This window comes from Anthonomus grandis, chromosome 3, assembly GCF_022605725.1.
Source record: "Anthonomus grandis grandis chromosome 3, icAntGran1.3, whole genome shotgun sequence".
Lineage (NCBI taxonomy): Eukaryota > Metazoa > Arthropoda > Insecta > Coleoptera > Curculionidae > Anthonomus > Anthonomus grandis.
In genome coordinates, this window is record NC_065548.1 from 13,087,340 (window position 1) to 13,109,384 (window position 22,045).

The window sequence follows — 22,045 nt, forward strand, 5'->3', positions numbered from 1 at the left end:
TGATATATTTTGTGTTTGTCTATAATTTTACTTTTTACCTCTTTAAGTTTCTATTTCCTTCTTAGTGAATTTATAAAGAAAATATCACTAACTTTTTCTTTTAAATGTTTGATTTTTTCTTTATTTTCTTGGTTTTTCTTGGTTTCTACTGATTTTTTTTAACTTAAGTTTAAGAAATCCAAAGGAAAAACTACAAATTTTTTTAACTTATAAAGGTTTTTCAGCTTCATATTGATTTTCTTGCCATTACTAAAATTTTTAGTTTTATCTTATTTTAAACTGGCTTCCATAGATGTACGTTTTTTTGCTGTTTTTTTATTGTCCGTGATTTCCAATATTTTGTTATGGTTTATAAGTTTTTTTATTAATTGAATATTAATAAGAAATTAAAGCTTAACTGAGTAATGCAACTTTGCATTTTCATAAATTTCTTTGAAAACTATTATTAAATTGTATTATTAAATATGATAAAAAATTATATTTCATTTAAAACTATGAAATTTTCTTGTTTTTTCTTTAATTCTTCTTAAAGTGGTTTTTAAATTTATTTGAAAGAAATTCTAAAGACATTCTTCATTCTCTCCCATTTTCTTGCTTCTGAAATATATTTCCAGCAAGACAGCGCTCCTCCTCATTATGTTCTTCCCGTTCGGCAATGGCTAAATGACGAGTTTTCAGATAAATGGATAGGGCGAAGGGGGACTATAGAATGGCCTGCTAGATCTCCTGTTATAACGCCGTTAGACTGTTTTCTATGGGTCATTTGAAATCTCTGGTGTTTACTCCCCAACCTGAAAGTTTGGATGAACTTCGTCAACGCATTATCGACAGCTGCCATGATATCCCACAACATGTTTTTGAAAATGTCCGTATCGACTTTTTTCACCAAAAATTAATTTTTTTCGAAATCGAACTAACTATACTAACAGCTTCCTCTCATCACCCACGTCACAAAAACACCGGGTTATAAAAGCATTCGACCAGAAGTAACTAAATGAGAGTACTTTGAAAATTCGGAAAAAAAGTCATTTTTCGACCTCATTTTTGAGGCCAAAAATGGGCTCTAAAAATGCGATATCTCAGCTTATATAAAAGCTACGAGCTCTCCGATGGTCTCGTTGAATTTAGAATGATGAAACTAAGACAAAACCGTTGGAACTTTCTCGATAGAACCCATAGAAGCCGAGATATCGACCTCCAAAATTTGGGATTTTTCATTTTTCAGGTATACCACCCCGTATCGAATTTTTTCACAGAAAATGAATTTTTTTCGAAGTTGAACTTACTATACCAGGGAGTTTCTCTCATCACTCACATCACAAAAACACCGGGTTATAATGGAATTTGAGTAAAACTAACTGAATGAGGGCCATTTGAAAATTTGTGAAAAGTCATTTTTCGACCTCGTTTTTGAGGCCAAAAATAGGCTCTAAAAATGCGATATCTTAGCTAATATAAAAGCAACGTGAAAAACGCCCATTTAAAAAAAAAATGGGCTCCAATAATGGGATATCTCAGCTAATATAAGAGCTAGGACCTCTCAAATGGTCTCGTTGGATTTAGAATGACGAAACTAAGACAAAACCATTGGAATTTTCTCGATGGGACCCATAGAAGCCGAGATATCGACCTCCAAAGTTTGGGATTTTTCATTTTTCGGGTATACCTCCCCGTATCGACTTTTTTCACCAAAAATTGATTTCCTTCGAAATCGAACTAACTATATCAACGGCTTTTTCTCATCAACCATGTCACGAAAACACCGGGTTATAATGGGAATCGAGCAGAACTAACTGAATGAAAGCACCATTCTACCATTCCGTAAAACTCTAATTCAAAATTAAGTTATTTTTATGCATAGAAATTATGAAAAATAACAAAAAAACTCTTTTAAATGGGTTTTCAGTTTTTAAAGAAATATGATTAAGAGTTATTAAGAATGCTGGTTGTTTAAAAGAAATTTCACCTTCTTGTCGTTTGTTATTTCTGTCACTTGTCAAATATTGATATTGACGCACAAATAATATAAGATTTTTTCAAAGTGAAAAAAAGTTAGTAAATAATATTTAATAGCAGCAATAAAACCCATAGAGAAAAAAAATCCTTGGAACCCGATAATATAAATATCGAGTCCCTGAAACTTTTTGATTAATACAGCATAAGGTGGTAAACAAATGTGTTGATTAAAACATACAGTTCTAGTATGATTCCGTATGAGGCTTACATCGGAGTTTATCTTGCTTAGAGGGTCAAAAGCTAAAAAGTGTAAACACCTTAGAGCAATAATGAGTTATCTAGTGAAACTATTTCTAAAAATCATACATAACCTACAGGATCTGTGAAGAGCTAATAGCATCTACACAGTTTGGTTTTAAAGATGCAGTACGTAGTATATGAGAGGCCATATATAGCATACAAGTTTTTTTTCAGCGATGTAGAAACATGAACTGTATCATGTTTTTATGTTTTGTCGACTACCAGAAGACTTTTAATAAAGTAAAATATCTAAAAATGGTAAAAAAATGAAAAATTTACTCTTGTATGGACGAGACATCAACATAATAGTCAACTCGTACTAGAATCAATCAGCTTTTCAAAATTAGAAATGTGGCTTGGGAGAAAATGAAGATACTGAGAGGTGTAAGACAGGGCTGCATTTTTTCTATTATTGCTTAATATTTATTCATATTAAGCAATAATAGAAAAAAAAGTGATGTATACATTCATTATACAGATGATACAGTCGTGTTTTTAGACACTGTAGAAAGGTTTTAAAATTTCATGAATACAATAACAAAATGCAGCCAACTATATGGTCTGGACATTGATATTAAAAAGTCAAAATTAATAATTTAAAGAAAAGACAACGTTTATAACTGTCAGCTTATAATCAACCGATAGAAAGAGTTTAACTTATCTCAAAACTCTGTTGAACAAGTAACGGGATCACTCGCAGGATATACGAAGCAGAATTGAAAAGGCCAGGACTGCATTCGGCAAGATGAGACATCTGTTCACCAGCTACTACGTAACATTTCTCACCAATACAAGACTCCTAGGCTGTTACATATTTTCTGTACTGTTTTATGAGGTAGAAGCATAGACACTTACTGTAGTCCAACAAAGAAATTGGACGCATTTGAGTTATGATTATATTGTAAAATATTGAAAATATCATTATCAGCATAATGGGCAAGAAAAGGAAGTGGTTAATACTCTGTAGAAATGAAAGTTTTAATATTTGGGAGATGTAATGAGAAATGAAAACAGATTTCACTTATTGCAGACTATCTTGCAAAAAAAAAGAAACGAAGAAGTATCTCATAGATTAAAAACCTTAGAACCTGGTTTGGTATGAGTACAATATATGGTCACGTACGCACGTTATGCATCGTAATGGCCATCAAGAGTTTAACAATTAGTATTTTAACAATGGTAAATATTTTCCACAAAAGGGCTAAAGACCTTCTAGAGAGCTTTTGAAAATCCTAAAAAACCGAATGCATAATAAATCTCCAGATGGAACAATGTAAAAATTCTATTTTTGAAAATAAATTAACTTAAATAGAGATTTCAAAGATATTATATAATATCGAATAGATTATCGTATAAACTAGATACCTATAATAACGGGGTTCAAATAAAATCTTCATGCAGAAGTTGTTCGTCCATAAGAGACCGAGAGGCGTCTTGTTAAGCCCCAGAAGAGGAGCATATAAAACAAGTGACTTTTTGCGATATATCCAAGAAAAAAAAACTGAACGAGACGCAAACCTCTTTATTTGTTTGTCTGCTCGTGTTAAAGGCCAAAATATTTTCCGTTGCCCTTTTTGGCTCTTTTTTTTTCTCTTATATTGCTTACCGGGGTACGTGCCTAGAAAGTTTCAGTCGGCAATCGTAAAATATCTAAGGCCCTCGCCTACGGGGGTTTAACTTTCGAAAATACAGTTTTTGGTCTGGATTTAATCTCTGGAGGTTCGTCGAGTTGCTACAGTAAACTTCGCTTCGGCAAGATTCTTTTTTATAAAACTTAAAAAAATTTATATAAATTGTTTTGAACAAACATAAATCACTTCAACAAAGGGGATGCAATGGGATTTATGATCTCCGTGGATACTTGCGAAAATAAAACTGGATTTTTAAAAGGAATTACAATATTTAAATTTATTTAAAAATACTTCAATATAAAATGTTCCGTTCATGTTACTAGTTGACTAAATTTAAATTTGATTATTAATCGTCCAAATTTAATTGTCAAGTGTTGAAAATTTATCAAGACTGTTTATATTATTTTTTTTTTAATTTATATTTTTTTTTAATAATTGATAAAAATGACATTTGACATTATTGACAAAGAGTCATAAAATGGAATCTTTCATGAAGTGTGAAAACCGGATTCAATATGAATCTAATAATAAAATATTTTATTTGACAATCTTTTTATATTTGACAACTAGTACAACAAAGCATTTTTGACCAATAAAAATCCACTACAACATCTAAACCAAATTATTTCTCATCTTTAAATTATCGAATACCCTTTATATAATCATCCTGCTTAAGGATATCGACACAGTTGTCAATTGTCAATGTCATTCTAGTTTTTCAAGTATCAAAAGATCGTCAATTCTAAGTAACAATCTAATCTGTGGTAACATTATAGTATTTCACATTTTGGTTGATCAAAGATGTTCCGCGTAATAGCAATTTTCTCCAAAAGTAACAATAACCTCCCTACCGTTTACAGAAAGACATCTTTTCAATAATTAACATTTGAAAAAACTATTGATTTTAACATTGCGTCGAATGAATTTGAGTATGGTAGTATTAAATTTAATATGAACAAAAAGTTCATTTTGTTCATCACTATTCATCGTCCACCATCCTCTAATATTAATCATTTTATTGAATGGATAGAGCAATTATTTGGTTTAACTATTCCTTGCTATGATCAGGTAATATGTGTGGGAGATTTCAATATTGATTTTTTAAGGCAAACCACAGGAAAAATCAATACTTGATATTTTTAATTTAAAGCAAGTCATTACTAAGTCTACAAGACATAATTTTACTACAAACACTTCAAATTTTATTGATCTAATAGTAACTAATCAAACCTTCATATTAAAAAAATTGGGCTCTAAAAATATATCAGAAGATATAACTGACCATAATATGGTATTTTCGGTATTAGATTTTCCTATGAATAATATAGCATTAAACGAATTCAATATAGAAATTACAAAAATATAGATTTAAATCAGTTAGATTTGGAGGCAAGTCAATTAAATTGGGATCAAATTTATTACACACTTGATATAGATGAGAAAATTGAAATTTTTGAAAAAATACGTCTCTTTTAATTAGAAATATACGCGATAAACCATTTACGCCATGGATTACCAATAATATCAAATTGTTCATGAAGGAAAGGGATAAAGCCTACCGTAAATATTTAAAACAAAGAACTGACGCACGCTTGCAATATTACAGACAAATAAGGAACTACACAAAACATGCTATTGCTAGACAAAAAATTATTTACTTTCATTAAATGTCTCAAAAACACGGCAAAGAATTCTGGAGGGACGCAAATAATTTAAATCTCGGCCGTAACAAGGATTCTGATCTTCCTGATACGTTTTCTGATTAAACGGCTATTAATGACTATTTTACATATTTGAGTAATACAGCTTATACAACATCTAATGAGAAAATACAATTTTATAAATCACATAAACATGATAAGGTCAAAACTGAATTAAAATTTACTTTAATGGATCAGTCAACTTTACTTAAAATTGTAAAAACCATTCACTCCAATGCAATTGGTGAAGATGGTTTTTCTTTAAAAGATTTAAATCTCTGTATGCCTTTTTGCTTAAAGCCCTTACTTAATATTATGAACAGTTGCATTGTACAAAATTTTTATCCTACAATCTGGAAAAGGCAATTATAAAACCCTTAGCAAAGATCAGTAATATAAAGGAATTCAAAGACCTCAGGCTTATAAGTATATTGCCGTTAGTATCCAAAATCTTGGAAAAATTCATTTACCAACAAATTTAGGCATATATTAAATCACATTCTTTAATTCCTTAATGCCAGGCAGGTTTTAGAAAGAACTTTAGTACTTCTACCAGTTTGGTTAACCTTCTTAATGAAATCAGAAAAAATTAAGAACAAAAAGAGCTAACATGTCTTGGGTTGTTAGATTTTAGTAGAGCCTTCGATACTATAGGTCACGAAATGCTATTAGCAAAACTTCATTATTTTGGATTTTCTGCTGATACAGTAAATTTTTTTAAGTCTTATTTAGCTGGCAGAGCTCATTGCGTAAGTTCTTAATAAGGAATTTTGCACTGAAAAATCAGTTACCACATTCTGTACCTACGGGTGTCCCGCAAGGTTCTATTTTGGGCCCATTGCTCTTTTCTTTATTTATATGTTGCTGACATGATATATTATGTAAAACACTCAACATTACAGGAATATGCGGATGATTCTCAACTATATCTTTCATTTTCACGCCAAAACCTTCCTATAGCTCAGTTTCAGTTTAATCAGGATTTAAAAAGTATTGATCACAACTTAAAATTAAATGCTTTCAAATCCTATACAATTGGTTATGGCAAAAGTCCTTTTGAGGTTCCTCCCAATTTTCATGCACAGATTCGAAATGTTCAGCTACCAGTAGTCAATGAGGTCAAAAATCTGGACGTGTATTTTGACAGTGGTATTACATTTCAAACTCATATCAAAAATAAACTTAAAATTGCATATCTACGCCTAAAAAAACTATATGGTCTAAAAAACTATTTACCATCTAATAATAAATATTATTTATGTAATTCACTAGTTCTCTCTTTGCTCGATTACTGTGATGTTTTGTATTCTGATTCCTTGACTGAAACAACTGCTTACTCTATACAAAAACTCCAAAACTGCTGCATGCGTTTTGCATTCAAAATACTATTTAGGAATCGTATTACTCCCTTTAAATGATAATTTTATTTTGAATATGAAAAATTGTAGAAAATGCCAATATGTACACCTTTATTTGTAACATTTTAAAAAATGGAGAGCCTCTATATTTAGTAAATCATTTTAAAAATCATCTTCATATGTATAACAGTAGATTTATAAATTTATTTAGAGTCCCACAGCATAGAAACACAAATTTTCAAAAAAAAAATTTTTGTAGCTTCTCAACTTTGGAATAAATTGCCTGAGCATGTTAAAAAAATTTCAGTTGGATTTAAAAAATATATTCAAAATTATCTCCTTGAAAAACAGCAATGGAATGCTTAATTTAATTTGAAATAATTTGAAATAAATTAAGGTGTTAAAAATCAAGAAAATAGCTGTATACATTTTTTATAGGGCTTTGGTAGCTTTGGTATCCGCTCGCCTCCATCTGAAATTTTTTTACAAGTAGCATTTGTTACATGTCACGTTTTCCTTTGCACCTCTTGCGCGTCTACCTACCTCCTTCTGGTATTTCTTTTACTGCTAAAAAAAGAACATTTGTATTAAGAAAAGTACTTATATTGGCTAGGTTAATAGTTATTATTATTCCTTGTTTTTATTTATTATTCTTTTTTTAAAAAAGGGCCTTGCTACACAGGTTTCCACTTGTGCTAACGGTTTTATAATCGAGGCATGCTCCTATTTATTATAATGGTTTATTTATTGTAAATTGATAATTATGTTTGTAATTTTATTAATAAATAATTTATTTTGAATTTGAATTTAAATTTGGCAATTGACACTTGAGATTGTTGACAAGAAGCAATGACATTGACAAATGACAATTAAAAATGAAACTACATACCATTTTTGTACCAAATGTAAATCACTTCCACCAAGGGATAAAATGGGATTTATGATCTCCCAGAGTGTATATTCAAAAAAACCGGATTCAAAATGGATTTGCTTTGGTTTTTTTGCGGGAGACACCGGGAGTCGAACCCTATACCATATGTGCACTTACATCCCATATTTCGGACGTTTTGCATATTCAGGAGACAAAGCAGGAAACAAAATAAAGGCCTACGTACCGGATCGCGCCACAGCAGGACCCGAGGAAGTCGAGAAAACGCACACTACAAGATTTGTTTAATATTTTTTTTTTAAAAAGCGTACCACACGTAACAAATAAATATACTTTATTGAAAAAGATCTCAGCTTGCCTTTCTTTAAACATTTCATCAAATATCGGGACAAATATGTATAAGTACGTAGTAATTTTTACAATCTTTACTGCATCTGAGGAGGACTTGCAACTCTTTTCACAGCTCTATTAAGTTTATATGTTAAGAAAAAAAAATTCAAAAGGTTCATTACCGTTTCTTGATTTTTTGTTTAAAAGTACTAATCACTTTAATTCGAGATTTATAGAAAACCTACATCATTCTATTAACCAAAAATTGTCATGCATTCGGCCTTAAGAACTTTTGGAAAGAATTTGACACAAATTAACTGATAGCTAGAAATAACGAGATACATAAAATAAACATCACATTTCATGACAAAATGTCAAATCAGGTGTCAAAAAAGCTTTTAGAAAAATTAGAGTCGAAAATTAAATATTTGTTTCAGGACCTCAAACTTCTTGTCAAAGCATTTTGTTAATACCAAAGGCAAAATTCCTGTCACTCATAGATCTAGAGTTTACAATGTTCTTATCCTGACTGTAATGTATCCCATATCGGTCAAAGTGAAAGGAGAATTGAAACTCGTTTAAAAAACCTGACTAAATAAATAGAAAACAGCTTTAATAGGTCTATTACTAGTATTTCTTCTTCTTTCGCTGATCCCATTATTGAAGCTGGACATGACTTCGAACCTGATATACGAGTAGATACTAAAGTGTTGCATGTTTGTCAGAAGTTCTGGAAATCACTAAGGCAAAAAAATGACCTGATTATGTTTCCATCAACGAACAAACCAAGTTTGAGAGTCCCCTGTTTTGTTCGTTTCACTCTTTTTACATTCATATATATATATGATTAGCTAGTTTTAATATAAATTATTAGATTTCATCACCTTTTCCGCATTTTTAATATTTATCTTCTTGAATTATGGTGAAAATGTAGGCAGCGGGATTAGAGACAACAAATCAAACTTCAAGTCTGTAATTAACCGACGTTTCGACGATATATATTTTTCGTCTTTATTAAGGCCAAATTTCCTTTGTTAATTTCATTAAAAATAAGTTCCTTTCATTCTTTTTCCCTTTCTTTCCTTTCTTAAAAAAAATACATAGGGTTAGCAAAGACACAAAAAGAGAAAAAATATAAATAATAATAAATTATTCCACAACCCATATCCTTTGTACATTATAAGAGACAAATCAAAATTAAACAAACATAAATGTAAATGAATTGGATGCTGAGGTTAATTTTAAATAATAATCTAATTTGCTATGTATATTAAAAATAAAATTAAGAAGTTGATATTTTATGTATATACACTTAAAAATCAAAAAACCACATAAAAACTATCCAATGTTCAACGAGGGTCCGGTAAAGTTAAAGGGACGTCTAAAAACCGATTTTTGATGAAAATTTTTACATAGAATGTTGGTTTAATTAGGATGATTGGAAAAAATACAAGAATTTGGAAATTATGACGATTTTTTCACATACGTTAAATACGTAATTGCCGGCTTGCACAGTTTTTAAGCTCTTGATTTTACTATAATTAAAAAATATATTTTTTGAGGGCAAGCAATAAAAAATTTTATAAATTTAAAATTGTAAATTTATAGGATTTTTTTGTCGCTTTGTACCCCTATAATTACATATTTTGTAATTTACACACACGAAAAATAAAACAACAACCTTATTGATAAAAATTACTGGGAGTGATTTCAGTATGTCCCCAGTAGTATTTTTTACAGATATTTAGAACGCTTTTTAGTTGGATGGGTTTTTGTGCCTAAAATTCTCATTTCCTAAATAGGGCTCAAACGACTACCTAACCCACTATTTAGCGCCAACCCAAGGTTCCAATCCCTTTTTGCAATCCCAACTCCATATGTGATTATATAAATAAACAAATGCTTACCTATAATGAGACACGACAGAAAATTACGATCATCGTACTAGTACAGTAGCCGATAAATAATAAAATAATATTTGTTGACGTAAGGGACATTTGACAGTCTTTGCGTATTTACATATTTGCTATTTCTGATTTGCGTGTGGAAATTTGTGTTTATGACCTAAAGAAGTGATGCAAATCCTTTTAAATTACAGAATTTGGTTACTTAAGGCTTTCACTTTAAATTAATAGTATATATAATGGTCAACGTGATGGCTAGTCGCAAATAGAGTGTAGTTAAGCTGGGTGTAATTGTGAATTATACGTAATTAATGCTTTATAATTTTTAAAATTTTGCATTTTTTTATTTCATTCTCACTTTTTTATTAACATTCTATGTAAAAATCGGTTTTTAGACGTCCCTTTAACTTTATCGGACCCTTCAACACTTAGGAACGAGGATGCAACAAAACATACACATTAAAATAAATAATAAAAAAATTAAATAAATACAAATAGGCAAAACACGACCACAAATATTAATAAAATTTCGAGTAAAAAACTGTTGACTTACCTCATATAAAAAATCTAGAGGTTTTCGTAAAACTTATGACTAACAGCCTCCATTGCACATATACAGATAACAACGACCAGAAACATTAATAACGTTAATGCAAAACAAGAAGCATCAATGAAAATTATATATACATAAGGCAATCTGCGAACTTTTAAAAAAAAGATCGCAGATTGCCTTATGTATATAAAATTTTCATTGATTGTTTTGTGTTAATGTTTGTTTCTTGTTTTGTGTTAATGTTCTTAATGTTAGTCATGAGTTTTACGAAAACCTCTAAATTTTTTATATTAGGTAAGTCAACAGTTTTTTACTCGAAATTTTATTAATAATTATGGTCATGTTTTGCTTATATTTATTTATTTTAATGTGTATGTTGTGTTGCATACTCGTAAGTTCCCAAGCGTTGAACATTGGATAGTTTTTATGTGGTTTTTTTGTTTTTTATGTGTATATACATAAAATATAAACTTTTTATTTTTAATATACATAGCAAATTAGATTAGTATTGAAAACTAACCTCAGCATCCAATTTATTTACATTTATGTTTGTTTAATTTTAATTTGTATTTTATATTGTACAAAGGGTATGAGTTGTGGGATAATTTATTATTATTTATATTTTTTCTCTTTTTTTTTCTTGTGTCTTTGCTAACTCTATGTATTTATTAGAGAAAGGAAAGAAAGGGAAAAAGAATGAAAGCAACTTATTTTTAATAAAACCAACAACGGAAATTTAGCCTTGTTAAAGACGAAAAATATATATCGTCGAAACGTCGGGCAATTAAAAACTTGAGGTTTGATTTGTTGTCTCTAATCTCGCTACTTACATTTTCACCACAATACCTAATTGAGGGACACTATACTCTGTCAACATGTTCTTGAATGTTTTATACTACTAGTAGCAAAACTAAGTGCTGGCTAGTTTCTAAGTCTGGAAGTTCTATTTTTTAATTGTCAATTTGACCTTTGTACTGATTTTTTAAATCATGTACTATCTTGATTATAGATATATTTTAGAGTTCGATGATGATAAGTTATCAAAATGCATCACGCTTTTTATTTTGTACAAAAGCACTTTTTTTAAAGAAAATATCTTTCTTAATATAAATATACTTCCTTTTATTAATAATGATCTTATATGAATGCAAAAATTAAAAAGTCTGTATCTACATAAGAAAATTCTTAATAAATTTTACCATTCTGCCAGTGACTTCGGCACCACTATAATGTACTTTCAACAATAATTTTACCGAATTGAATACATTTTAGAGGATTTCTGGAATGAAATTTAAAACTGTAAATATGACAGTCGACATTATTATTAAATAACAATAACATATTAATTAAAGAATATGGAGGATTACTGACTAACTAAATAACTGACTTTTTTGACAAATTTTAATGACCTTTCGCATGCAGAAAGCAATGGTATTGACAATGACAGTAATGACAGCGAATTTGTTAACAATTAGCGATATTATATAAAATAAGGTATATTCTATAAAGCAAATTCGTAAATTTTAAAACTGTATTCTATACATTTTGCAAACTTGTTAAACAAATGGAAATAGAAACGCTAGAAACCCTAAAAATTAAAGTACCTTAAGTTAACAGAGAAATCTAATATTTTAAAACAAAATAACCAATTAACAAAATAACCAATAAACAAATAGTGTTAACATAAATGTTATCTAGACATACATGTTGTTGGCTTGAAAATTGTTCGATATTAACCAAAACTAATACAATGTATTAAGAGTGTTTTCAAGAAGCGTCGCCCTTACTTGACTCCCATCGAGAGGCACATTGAAATCGTCAGCAATTACTGTATTTTTGTTATAGTCAAGAGTCAAGAGATGCTACCACCCCTTCCAATACATTCAAAAAGGTGTCAAAACTCCCAAAGGGTGACCTGTATAAAACAGCGATAAAACGACTAATGACTCTCTAAAAATTCAAATGGTAGATGTACTAAAAATTGCAAATGACTACTTTGAAGATAAGGAGCTTTAGCTCTACGTGAATAGTGGGCAGCAACTGAGGATGGGATTCTGCATTTTAATTCTGAACAGCAAAGAGTTCTGTTGGAACAGTTAATTTTTTGATAAAAGAGATACTCCTTGATGAGCATAGTTTTACAAATTTTTTTAATGGTAGCTCGAATGGACACAAGGGAACGTATGTATAATAGATGTGATTTTAGAAAACATAAAGATGCTTTGAATAATTTAGGCAATGAACTAGGCCTGCACAGGGGAGGTAGTTTTTTATGAATAATTTCAATAAAAATTTTAATTCGTCAAAAAGTAGGTTAGATAATAGTGATAGTTTGTATATAGATGATGTTAGCAGTTGATCCCTTAGCCTTTCATTCTCCAAGGTATGTGTATTGCTACAGCATGAACAATTTCATTTATTTGGTGCAAGTAAAACATGGCTTACACCTGATAATTTAGTAAATAGGCCCAATTATAGATAGAGAGAATCAAGGCGAGGGATTGTGTGCTTATATATAGTTCAGTATTTGAAAAGTGCAATGTTGGATGGTGTGACTCATAGCAAGAATAGTGAAAAGATGCTTAAACAACTATAGGTAAATGTAAAATATAAGAATAATTTTTTTCTGGTAGGAACATTGTATAAACATCCACTGTATAGCTATAGTTTTTTGAAGAGTATGTCTATTCCATATTACTACATAATGTTAATGGGTAATTTGGGTATGAACTCTTTTATAAAATCTGTTACGTAGCATCATGGCTTTAGCTTTTCAACTTAAAACAAGTTGTTTCTGATATCACAAGGACTAGTAGAATTAATTCATCTGTAATTGATAATATATGTTAAGAATAAATGTCTTTAAATCAGGAACTTTAGATGTGCCTAAAAGATTCTAATCTATTTAGATTTAAGAAGCTTTGATAAGAGGCAATTTGAGTTAGACGTACTACAAATGAATTACGAATCTATATTGAAGTAACAATTCTTACATGATAAAGTGGCTCTTTTAAGCAGCAAGCCTTCCATTACCGAAACAATCAACCAAATAATTAATGTAGAGAAAGCTGATTTTATTAGGCTTAAAAAATTGGTCAATCTGGACATAAAGGCTTCCATCCAGACATCAAGAACTATTTGTTTTTTCCTATTCGTAGTGAAAAAAAGGTACACAGATCATTTGAACTTCGCAAACTTAAAAGGGATAAAGAAAAAATCTGCCGTAAATTAAATAATTGGAATATGAAGGTTAATAAAAACTGCGAAATACCTACTGAAAGGTGCCAATAAAATAAGTGACGCGTTTGCAAGTGTATACCACTCTGATAGATTTGCTACTGAACTTTTATCAAGATACAGGGTTGGAGATCCTAATAACGTTGAACTCAAGTTAAATTCTTATTCTTTTTGGCATTGAGTATATCACCTCTTTTTTAAAAAAACTGTTTAATTTATGTATAATTTATAGTAATTTCTATAAATGTGGAAAACTTTTGCTAATTATCTTGCTTTTTAAAACCAATTCCTCTTTTACAAATTTTTGCTAATTAAATTGTACCCTCAAATATGGTCTGACAAAAGTAGCTTCTGACCTAGTACTGTTAGATTCTAGTAAAGCTTTTGACCTCATAAGTCATGAAATGCTTTCTGCTAAAATTAATTTCTTTAGTTTTCAGCGAGTATTTGCTAATGGTTTAAAAATTATCTTTAACTAAGGACACAAATTAGGGAACCTAATGGAGCACGATATGAACCTGTTACTGGCTAGGGAGTTTCCTTGAGCCCTTAATATTTAGAATCTACACTAGGGATGTTCCAGAGCAGCTTCGGTTTTGTTCCGTAAATCTTTACGCAGATGACACACAGCTGGTATTCGGCTTTCCTTCTTATAATAGATCTCTTACTGATGAGGTCTTAAACTATCAAGCACATATCAATAAAAGATTATCCTGCATTTATACCTCATTTAAAAGTTGGTATTAATTTAAATATAATTTGTCCAATAATAACTTATTAATCCTTATAGGGGCTCTTGTTTGGTCAAAGCTAGATACTACTTTAACATTGGTTTTTACAATTACCTCACTCTTGAAATAAAATACAAGATTCAATTAGCCTCTGAGAAATGTTTTCAACATTCGAAAATTTTTCCACATTTTACGCCAATATATATTCAAAATAAAATAGAGCACCTTTACATTTTGGTCAGTTTGTTTATAAAACTTACAGGTCTAGGTACCCTAAATATCTTTCAGAATATTTCATATTTAAGATAAGGTTTACACAGTCACAGCTCTGAAGTTAAGAACTTAATACGATCATACTCACTTTTCACTTTTAAGAGGAAGTACAAGGCGAGATCCGCGCCTTTCACATTCATACTTTTATTGCAATGTTACCTAATTTTAAGTGATGAATTTAGCATTAGGTAGTATTGTATTGCACTACCCCATATTAAATTTAGTTCAATTAATAAATTCAATTTACTATTGTTTATTTTATTCTATTTAATAAATTAGATGAGCATCGAAAGAAAATTTGGATGCTTTGCAGTATTCTTAAAATATTAATAGAATATTCTTATCCTAAATAATGGGAGGTTACTAGAATATTTCTTCTTGTTTGGGTAAAGAAGTTAAGTAAAAGCTTTTGGGTGTATGTACTCCAAAGTCCACAGAAAATTATTCGGGAATAGCTGGAGCAGCGAGCCGTGGACCGCTGTTGCAGCCGTCGAAATTTAATACGCACATGGTGACTAATTTTACAAGTACCTGCTAGGGCAGCCATGTGGAATTCGTCCGTCCGTATACGCAGGAATTATGTTTTAATAATATAATCCACACAGTCAGAATTTCCATTTTTTTTTACAAACGGAACTGTTGTGTGGTGTTTTATTTTTTGCTGCTTTGAAATCGGGCAATATCGAAGAGTTTGAGGGGCTTTGGCAAAGGCCGGGCTTCGTTTGATGTTCCCTGCGCTTATCGGCGAAAAGTTTTTTTGGAAATGGATTAAATTTGCTTATTGACTTGCTTTGGAAGCTAGAATGTTAATCACAGTTGCAGCAAAAAAGTCAAATATGACGTAACGACAAAACGTCAAGTAGACGGGGAGAAACGTCGTGGTGGATAAGAGTTCTATGTAAAAAACTCTCTAAACGTTAGTATACTACCTTTAACATTTGATAGCTTCGAGGTTTCACGAATAACTTTTGAAATAAGAGAAACATCGTTTGCGGTAATTACTACAAATCGTCGTCCATCTAGTACTATACCAAGATTCCTAGATAACCTGGAAGACTTAATAATAATAATAATAATAATAATTTAACTCTTAACCTTCCTAACAATCACAGTTTAAATGGAGAAAACGAAAAAAAAAACAAAAAAAAAACAAAAAAAAACAAAAAAAGAAACAAGTATATATAAAGCACTTTTCTTCTAGAAAACTACATTATATTTTAGATTGATTTAAAAACAAAAGTCTATAATATTTCCTATACACATTTACCGAAATATTAAATATTGGTTTATACGTATTAAAAACCTTAACGGCATTATATGTAAAAGCTCCCTCGAACAGAGCCGTGGAATGGTGCGGCATGGTCAAGATATTGTATCTAATATTTCGAGTGTGAACCTGGTTCCTTGGTATTAACTTTTCAAAAAGATATTCAGAACTTTGACTAACATATAATCGATAAAGAAAAGTAGAGGTTAAGAATTTGAATAGGTAAGGTAGATGAGTGAGAACTTTCGGAGGCTAAAAATAAATCTATAGCAAGTATTCTGCACGCATTGCAAGTCGAAACGATTTATTTGGTTTAAGCAAGGATAATAAACTATAAAGCAGTAATTTAGAATAGATAAAACAAGAGCCACTACGAGTTTTTTCCTAGTTTTAAAATGTGTTTATTGGCATAAAGCATACGCATGCGTAAATAACACCTCTGCAGAAGAGTATTACCATGTTCCTTAAACCTTAAAGAATTGTCTATTTTAAGCCCCAGAATCTTCGCAGTATCAGAGAACAGAATAGTTTCGTTATCCAATGTGAACAGTTTCCATTATATTTTTATGTGATCCTCGGTTTGTAAACAAAACCATTTTTGTTTTATTAGAATTAATGACAAGGTTATGCTCTTTTACAAATTAATTTATTACGTTCATATCAGCGTTAATAGTATCAGCCACGACGTTATCAAAATTAGCAGAGTCAAAATAATGTATGTATTGAGTGTCATCAGCATACTGATGTATTTCAGAATCTTGAACAAGACCGGGTAAATCTGAAGTATATATAAGAAATAATAATGGACTTACTTGGTTTACCTCTAAACTTTAATAATGTTATTATGACAGGCAATTTTAATATTGATTTAACAAATTTTCGAATATTTTAATTTATCTCAACGTATATCAGAGCCAACAAGAATAAATATGGCAACTGGAAACGCAAGTCTTATTGACTACATAGTAAGCAGCGATAGTTTGATTTCTTTGAAGTCACTATCAGTGCCCATCTCAGATACCATATCAGACCATCATTAATTTTTTCGATGTTTAAATTTGAGAATATAAAAGCGATAGGAAAACATATTATGTTTCGAGATTATAACGCAATAAACATCAGAAATTTTTATAATAATGGGAAACTTATTCCCTAGCACGATATTAATGAAAAAGTTGACTTTTTTAACAGAAACATTTTGACAGTCATAAATAGGCATGCATCTATTAAAACAAAAAAAATCAAGAGAAAACCGTTTTGTCCTTGGATAACACAAAATATAAAAACTTTAATGAAACTTGGGGACCGTGCGCATAAAAAATATTTAAAAACTAAATGTCCAGCGCATTTGCAGTATTATAGAGAACTAAGAATTTACGCAAAACACGCAATCCTTAGAGAAAAAATTATTTTTTTTTTAGTCAACTGTCAGATAAAAAAGGAAAGGATTTTTGGAGAGTAGTAGATAAACTTCATCTAACAAGAAATAAAAATCAAAATGCTCTACCAACTAATCTATTAAATCCAACCGAAACTCAGAAATTTTCTAAAAGTATTAATGCCCTTCCGGATACAGTAAGTAGAGAAGCAATAGATTACTATAAAAATAATCTGGCTTGTAATGAAGTGTTAGCATTTCAGATTCTTGAATATTCTAATTTAACTAAAATAATCTCTTCAATAAAATCTATTGCAGTGGGAATTGATGGTATCTCAATTAAGGACATTAAACTTTGTTCACGATTGTGCTTAAATCCATTATTACATATAATTAATGAGTGCACACTTAAGCAAAAATATCCAAATTTATGGAAAAAAGCAATAATCAAACCTATTGCAAAAAATTCAGTAATTAAAGAATACAAGGACTTAAGACCAATCAGTATATTGCCTGCAGTGTCTAAAGTGTTTGAAAAACTTATGTATAACCAGATTTCTAATTTTGTTGAAGATTATAATTTAATTACCAATTGTCAGTCAGGATTTAGAAAGAATTTTAGCACGTCAACATGCTTAGTTAAAATATTAAATGACGTAAGAGTGAATAAAGAGCAAGATCAAGCGACATGTGCGGCCCTGCTCGACTTTAGTAAAGCTTTCGATACACTTAATCACGAAATGTTGTTGGATAAACTAAGGTATTTTGGAATCTCTCAATATGGTATTAACTTTTTTAAAGAATATCTATATAATCATGAAAGTTATGTTATGACAGTCCAACGGTTAGAAAAACAATGTTGAGAGTTTAGGCAATCAAATTAAGGCAGACCTCAGGGTTCTATACTATCACCCCTACTTTTTTCACTCTACGTGGTAGACATGTATAAAGCTGTAAAACATTCCACATTACAGCAGTATGCTGACGACTCACAACTGTATATTCCTGTTTTTATTGAAGATATGAATAATAATTCATTTCAGCATAAGTTCAGTTTGATTTAATGAATCTAGAAAACTACGCAAAAAATCACAACCTCAGATTAACTGCTGAAAAATCTAAAATAATTTTGATGTGTTTGAATAATAATTTAAGACGACATTTTGAAAATCGGATAAGTATTCATATAAATAACACTCCAGTTCCAATTGTCTCAGAGGCAGAAAATTTGGGTATCATATTTGACAATTCTCTCTTTTGAACTCCATTGTAAAAAACAAAATTAAAGCAGCCTATTTACGCCTGAAAAACATTTTCAAATTTAAACGGAACTTGTTCACAAAACAAAAATATTTACTTTGTTAAAGCCTCGTTTTATCTTTGTTCGATTACGGTGATGTGGTATATGGTGGCTCTTTACGTTCAATCTATTATTATGCTTGTAAATGTAAAACTCTCCGTGTACTGAAACCAACTTATTTGCTTCTTAACTCATACATTCATATACATTGGAATAATTCGGCTTTCCCACATTTGAGTGTTTTTATAGCGTGCAAGACTTCTAACTTTCTTATCACATTTGACTTTCCTGTACATCGATCCATTCTTTTTTATTTTGTTATCCTTAAAGAGTTCTTCTATATATCTTTTAAATTTCTTAGTTTTTCCTCTATTTCATTGACAATTTTTCCATTTTACTCTTTTTTGTTATCAGTTAAGGTATCGTAGGAGTCATCAATTCCTCATACAGTAACTGCCCAGTCCACATAAGTCGGTCCCTTGGACGTCCCAGTGACATAAAAATGAGACATACATTAAATCCTAAGGACGTCCCAGGGACATGCTTTTGAAAGAGTACGGATTATAAATGGGATCAAACCAACTTGACCACAGTCCATATTCCTGACCAAGTCTTTTGGATAGTACCATAAACGTATAGGGGACTTATTTGCTGTCCAGTGGATGTTTATGGAATAAAAATATTTATGATTTTCGGATATTTATAGGATATAAAAGAGCTGGTAAAAAAACTATACAAAGGGATACATTTTAGAAAAATCACTTTTATTTTAATAATAACAGATATAATTTGTACTTTCCCATTTCAGGCTTTCAGGGGCGTACCGCGACATAATCAAGCTCAATATATTTTCGAATAACTTGTATTTTTGGGTAAAGCATTAATCATTCTAAAATAAAAAAATATTGCTTAGTATAATAGTTAGGTTGGTCATGAACGCCACAGTATACCTATCACAAGGCACCTAAAGTGAACAAGTGACTTAAACAGATACGAACACCATTGACCTATCACCTTTATTTCTTTAAACTTTTTAAACTTACCATTTACTGCATTATAAAGTTTAAAGCTTTCAAAACCTTTCATCCCGTTTTTGCTCTTGCAGATATAACTGGAAGTAGCATTATTGATAACGAATCTGGATATATACCTACTTGCAACACTATACTGTAGACACCGTAGAATCAAACTAACTTTGAAGGAATCCAGTTGAAACCTTCAATTTAAAATCCGAGTTAAAATCACCTTTGCTTATCATCATGACCACAAAACCCCGATATAGCGACGAAAGCAAAAACTTAAATTAGTTATTACGAAAAAGCATAAAATCCACTAGGGATCAAACATCAGTGACAACAACGCAATGAACTTTGGAAGTTTGGAACGTCCCAATGTTTAATAATAACAGAGAGAATTGTCGACAACAGCGACCTCCCTATGTCGTGGAGTAGAACTAACCGAAGACCGAGTATGACGGTGACTCCCGAATAAGGCGCCAAATTTGAATTTTTGTTCTTGCGCTTAAAATTAATTGTAAATGTATGGCTCTTAGGGAGACTACAGTAGATGTACCACAAAAGAAAATGTTATATGAAGCCTATTTTATGCATTCATATATACAGTGACCGCCTAAAGTTCCGCATAAATTCGATAAAAATTAGAGACAAGATTTTTTAAGAAAACGCTCGGACCCGTCGATTTTTATTTTAAGTTGCGCATTATTTCACATAAATTTTTATATACGGGGTAGAACAAAGAAAAAGATATGACGTATTCGGTCATTTTTAAATGGAATGCTATATTTTTTATTGCATTTATGAAATATAGGCGAAATTCCAAGCAAGTTTCGTATAACACACCTTATCTCAAAATTCAACTGTTTCAGAAATATTTACATTTAACCAACAAGAAAGCAAGTAGGTACGTCTATTTACAAATTAAGATAAAATGGGGGATAAAATGTTATAAACTGTGAAAACTCTTATTAATGTATCAAGTGTTCAAACTGATCACCATTTACTTCTTGGCAGAAAGCAAGACGGTTTACAAACTCATGTGAAAAACTATCAATTATTTCGGGTGATATACGTCTAATTTCATATCTAATTCTATTTTTCAAATCTTCTACGTTGTTTGGTTTCTCAATATAAACTTTACTTTTCAGGTACCCCCATAGAAAATAGTCGCTGGGATTTAGGTCTGGTGACCTGGCCGGCCACTCTATTGGCCCTCTTCGTCCTATCCATCTTCCTGGGAATACTGTCTGGTTTTGTTGGTCTGGATATAGGGCAGCCAAAGCAGGGATAAGATCTTCTTGAAGAAAATCCAAATAGCGTTGTCCTGTTAAGTTTTCTTCAAAAAAGTATGGCCCTATTACTTAATTTTCCACGATAACAGCCCAAACATTAATAGATTTACGGTACTGTGTAGCCCAGTGTGGATTTGACACTGACCAGTATCGACAATTTTGCCGATTTACAACACCGTTTAAACAAAAAGTTGCTTCATCCGAAAATAAAACTCGTAACACAAACTGACGGTTATTATTGCAAATGTTCATCATTTGCTCGCAAAATTGGTTTTTTCGATCAGGATCGTCCTCATTTAATTCGTGTATTAGTCTAATTTTATAAGTGTAGTATTCATTTGCTTTTAAGATACGTCTTACTGACGTTCCGACTATATTATTATCAACTGAAAGTTGCATTGTTTCGATTTTCTTCGACGGAGAGCAGAACGTTTAATTTTGTTTCTTCAGAAATTTTTGGACGACCTGATCTTGGCAAATCCCTAACATGACCTGAAGTTATGAATTTGTGCTCTATTCTACTAACTGTTGACTGAGAAATAGGATGGTTTGGGTATTTGGCATTAAACAGTTCACTTACCTCTTTTCGCGTGCGCACTCGATCTCCGTACCCTAGCATCATCAAAATTTCAATTCGTTGGGTTTCCGTTAAATTAGCCATAATTTATTTTGATAAAAACTATTAATTTTTGAACTGACAGTGACATTCGAAAATGGAGATTCTTAACAAGTGCAACCATGGAAATAGAAACAATTCGCAGTGTTTATAACAATATTTTTATCCTCGATTTTACCCTAATTTGTAAATACACGTACTTACTTGCTTTCTTGTTATTTAAATATAAATATTTCAAAAACAAAAAGAGTTTTGAGATAAGGTGTGTTATAAGAAACGTGTTTGGAATTTCGCCTTATTTCTTAATTCTTTTG

At 30.7% G+C, this 22,045-nt stretch overlaps 1 protein-coding gene across 1 annotated transcript in view; it reads right to left on the reverse strand.

The window, feature by feature from the left end:
- The window catches only part of LOC126733777 (uncharacterized), a 559,879-nt gene extending 538,064 nt beyond the window's left edge, over positions 1 to 21,815 (reverse strand). The window contains exon 1 of the mRNA XM_050437172.1: positions 21,696 to 21,815. The gene's annotated coding sequence lies outside the window, so the exon portion shown is untranslated. The remainder of the gene's footprint in view (positions 1 to 21,695) is intronic.
- Positions 21,816 to 22,045: the final 230 nt, after the last annotated feature.